Source organism: Montipora capricornis, chromosome 11 (genome assembly GCF_036669925.1).
Source record: "Montipora capricornis isolate CH-2021 chromosome 11, ASM3666992v2, whole genome shotgun sequence".
NCBI classification, from domain to species: Eukaryota; Metazoa; Cnidaria; class Anthozoa; order Scleractinia; family Acroporidae; genus Montipora; species Montipora capricornis.
Genome location: NC_090893.1, coordinates 14,824,964 through 14,829,867, shown reverse-complemented (window position 1 = coordinate 14,829,867; position 4,904 = coordinate 14,824,964).

Below are 4,904 nucleotides of genomic sequence, written 5' to 3'. Positions count from 1 at the left end.
GATTGGTTCTCTGGACTTTTTCAACACACTATTTTGTCTAGTATATGTGTACTGACAAACACTGAAATTGGAACACTTTTCTCAGCCAAAGTTCAGGCATGCACCTTTATACACATTTTGTGAGCTAACTCGATCCTCTTGTAGACTGAAAATATTTTCTAAGTACATCTCTTACATTCATGTTATTTTCAGCTTTAGCTTCCTTTCCAGCATTCAGCCTCACCTTTTGTAAAATACAAGCATACACAATGGTAATAAACTTGTAGTGATTTACGATGGCTGCAAGTCCACGTTTGCTTTAAAGAGGCTTAAAAGGGTTTCAACACTTAGAAGACACTAGCTCATTGGATCGCATGACGCTACAACAATGTATCACGTAACAGCAATGTTATGGTACCATATGAAACACCAATTATTTCCAAACAAGATGTGATCATTATTGTGATGTAATAAGTTACCTTGGCAACAGCAAAGACCAGCAAAAACACCCTATATTTTGGATTTAGTTGCTCATATCTCAAAAGAGAACTTGGCAACCCCCCTTTTTTATCGCTGAAAGGTGATTAGAAGGCCACGATAAACCGTTCTGCAAAGTTTTGAAACATTCTGTATGGCGGATTCAGGGCCGCCTTAAAAAAATTACAAAATTAAGGTGGCTCTGAATCCGCTAGACATAATTTTTTTAAACTTTGCAGAGTTTCATCTTGCCCTTTTGATTAAGATATAAGCAACTAAAGACAAAAAAGGTGTTTTTACGGGGTTTGCTCGTTGCCACAGTGACATATTACGTCACAAGAATGACTGTATCTTGTTCAGAAATAATTCGTGTTTCATTTGGTACCACAATCTTGCTAATACATGATACAACGTTGTGGTGCCGATCCTTTTGATAAGAGCATCACTTGTAAGCGTTGAAACTGGTTTGAGCCACCTTAAACAATTTTTCATCGAGCTGTAATTATCATTGTTAATGATACAACTGTTTATTGGTCATTGTGAAAGTCATAATCAATATAATCAATATCTTGGGAAATAGATAAAGCTGAATACCATCGGGCAACATTCCTACATAAACAAATTATCAGTTTCTGATAAACTGTCATCATACATTTTACTATAATGACAATTTCACCAGCCCACGTTCAACAATCACCCATCAACGACACCCCCCCTGCCCCCCCCCCCCCCCCCTTCCTTCATTAAACTTATTCCACCCTCATCAGGTATCCGTGAACTTAAGGCACCATAAACGTTCCCTTGACTTAAACAGACTCTACTTCGATATATTACTAGTCATAATGATGTTCTTGGTTTTAGTACATCCCATCCTTTTTCTTAATGTCCTTAACCAAAGCAAGTATTTCTTCTTCTTTCCTTCCCGTGTGATAAAGAAGGAAAGAGAGAACCTTGGTTATAGCTCGATTACATCCTCTAACCCAGAGCTGCTCGACCACCATAGCTGCTGAGAAGTTTGGACACATAGGCCAACCGGCTTATTCCGTCTTGGCAGAAGGGTTCGAGGTGGTAAGAACAAAGAAAAATAGCACAATGGCCAAGAGAGACGAAGCATCTAACGCTGTTTGGAAAAGTTAAACGCCTTCTGTCTCCTTCATCTATGATGGTTGGGCAAGCACTGATAGCAACAACTGTGCTTTTTGCGGTCAACTGCTCAAGCTGCTTGCATCAAAGTGTGAGAATGTATACATCCAGTAATTCCAACCAAACCAAAGTGGAACAGATTCCAACCTAAACCGGAGTTGGTTAATTGAAACTCGTGATCCCATCGGAACGCTGTCTTAATAGCCCATTTTGGAAATACCATAATGCTTTTTATTTTTTTGTTCCTCCAAATTTTGCGCAAGCTGTTACGAAAAATAGCATTGCGTGACTAGCGTTACTGTCTAGAAGCTTCGCGAGAGTTACGAGTTTGTTTATTTCTAGATTCGTGCGTAAGCGTTTCTAAATCGGTGTATTTTGTAATCTTTCTATAATTAGAGTGACTACTATTTTAGAAAGTTCTAGAAGTTTATTATAAGAGTATATAAGTAGACGAGTCCAAGCGGAGTGTTTTTTTAACTAGTTTTTCACAAGCGAAGAGAGTTGGCGTTAGCCGTGTTTAGTCAAGTGTGACAGAAGCTGTGTTTATTCAAGTTGGCGGAGGCCGTGTAAGTTTGTCGAATACGTGTTGTTCAGAGTTTTACTTCGTGGAAACTACGTTCATTTTGGAATAAATCTTCTTGTTGTTGTTCCGACAACCCTGTGTTCAGTTTAGTTTGCAAACTACCTTTCCTCAAAACATTCGAACTCGTAACACAAGCATTGTTTTCGTTTTCTCTTTGGACCATTGTAAGTTCCAAGAGAAACCGTGAGTGCTTATTCAAAATTTGAAGGGACAAACAAGGAGTACTATGGTATTTTCGAAAATGGTCTATGGGCACTCAGTCGACTAGGTTAAGCTCCTTAGATCATTCTTATACTTATTTCGGGCGCCCAGTCATCGACTATTCTGTCTAAAGCATACTTAATGAAAAATCTGTCTTTATTGCCTTAAGTTTAAGATAAATTGTTGCTGCCGTTTCCTCTTCAACTTGTAACAGCTATCAAACAGGACTTTGTCGGCACTATCCAACATTTTCTGTCGGCGGGTCTTAAGCACAAGTCAAATTCCACAGGTCACTCATTGCAGGTCATTGTTTCACCTTTTGGAAAGTAAGCCCAACCCTCAGTACAGCCTCAGTACAGCCTTGACTCGCTTCGTTTCTTCGCGTTTCCCTTTCTGTGTTAATAGTAGGTTCTGTGCCCTGCGTAGCAAGGTACTGACTACAGATCTCTTATGGCACATGGGGTGGTGAGAATTGAAATCGAGATAGCGGTCTGTGTGGGTTGGCTTTCTGTGGACATTCACTTCAAGCAGCGTACCGCTCCTTGTGGTTATAGTGTCTAGAAAAGGCAATCCCTGTCCCTAGGTGTCCTCAAGTTCTAGAGTAAACTGTATGTTGGCGTTCATTGAATTGAGATGTTGGTGAAACTCATCCACTTGGTCCTTTCTAAGACACGTGTGACTGTTGTCATTAATGTGCCAACCAAGGCTCATTGGCTGTGGAAACAAAGGCTCTTTTGTTCCTGTCGTTGGCACATTTGAATAACAAAAGCAATGTTTGTAAACATAAACCTTCTCTATTCACTGCTTATAAACAATTCTTTTCATGTTTAAATTTCGCCAACCACAGAACAAAAAAACACCTTTACCGTTGTTTATCATCAGGTTGTGACGCATGAGGCTGACATTTGAAGTATGAGTTGCTAAACACAGATTTTAGCGGACATGTTAACATTGGAGGGAAGCCAACTATCATTTTGTTAACCCTTCCTGTCCTGTAAACGTGATTAAGCGAATTCGGAAGAATCGCCGTAAAAGGATTACTGAAGATCCGGTCAAGTTCAATGTTGACTACACAGGAAGTGCTTTCAGACTTAAACGTGCATCTTTATCTCAGGCATCTTTTGAAAACAATCAAAGATATATAATTTCTTTATTTGCTTTGCGAGTACAAAAAAGTTCCTGCTCCTGAAAGAGTATAAGACGGCCTTCTCCGTTGGAAATAGAATTAAGGTCGCTGGGACTTGCCTCTGAATACTCAGACCCAGGAGAAGTTAGTCGGGACGGGACCAGAAAATCACGTGCAAAATCCGGGACTGGCTTAAGCGTGCAGTCCCTGATTTTGCCCCTGATCTTCTCGTCCTGCCTGTCCCGCGACTGACTGCACCTTGATCTTTGAGAATGTTTCATTGTTACTTTAAGTGAAATTAAAGGGAGGCAGCCAGAGTCATATCACATTTTATTTTTGTTTCTCAATGCGCGAGCTAGCGGGCGGAATTCTGCGAATCCTGCAATCTGTTTAGCTCTGGATGCGGGCGGAAATGGCGAAATTAGATAGAACATTATTTTCTGACTTTATGATTACTCACCTGAATCCCATTATTTCATGATCATTCATGCCATAGGAAGTACAAAATCATTCTAAAACTCGGGAAATGTTATCCCATTTTGTGAAATTCATGATGTTGAAAGTTCGACTTGTTGTACAATGCTAAGTGCTTAGACACTTTTCACCCAATTTAACAGATAGGCCACTAAATGAAGGTCTTTGAGTATTGTAGCTGAAGTAAAGTACTTTAAAAAATGTATTTTTAGCATTTTTAGCATATTTAAGCATAGCAAAGTAAATTTTGCACATTTGGCTTGTTGCTATAGCAAAGGTGGCAGGCTGAAAGTTGAAACTCTCTGGGTTCACCTAACGTAAGATGAATGCTTATTTCTTTGTATATCCAAAGCCTCTAAACTCTTGTAGGGTCTTACAATCTTCCCTTGTTAAATATTGCGTGATGACCCAAAATAAGTCAGTACAAGCAGGAGTGAAGGAGGCTGCTGAATCGAGCTTAACAATCATATCCTGTTATCTGTTCTTGGACAAAAACTTCAACAATCAACGAATTAAAAATTATGCTATATTGGTCTTATAACTACCTGTCCATAGTCACCGGCCACAACGACTTCGAAAAAAGCAAAAATGGTTTACAAGGGGATGTTGAAACACTTTGTGTTCTTACAACTCTGAAAAAAATGTGAATTTGGCTTTTGTATGATAAGGAATAATTATATAGATCCGAGAAGATGTTATCTGCCTTGGTCTTTGGGGTCTTCAGATAACAGCTTCTCCAATCTGCACTTTTTTTCGGCTGCGTTTAAACAACCTGCCCTGTTGTCTTCTCAGTTTAATAAATCGATAGTGAGACTGACAAGAACCTGAACATGAAGAAGTGTACCTATCACTTTTTTCTCGGTGGAAAGGATGTTTTTGCCGTTCATCCCACTGGATCTGGGAAAAGTCTTTCTTGTCTAA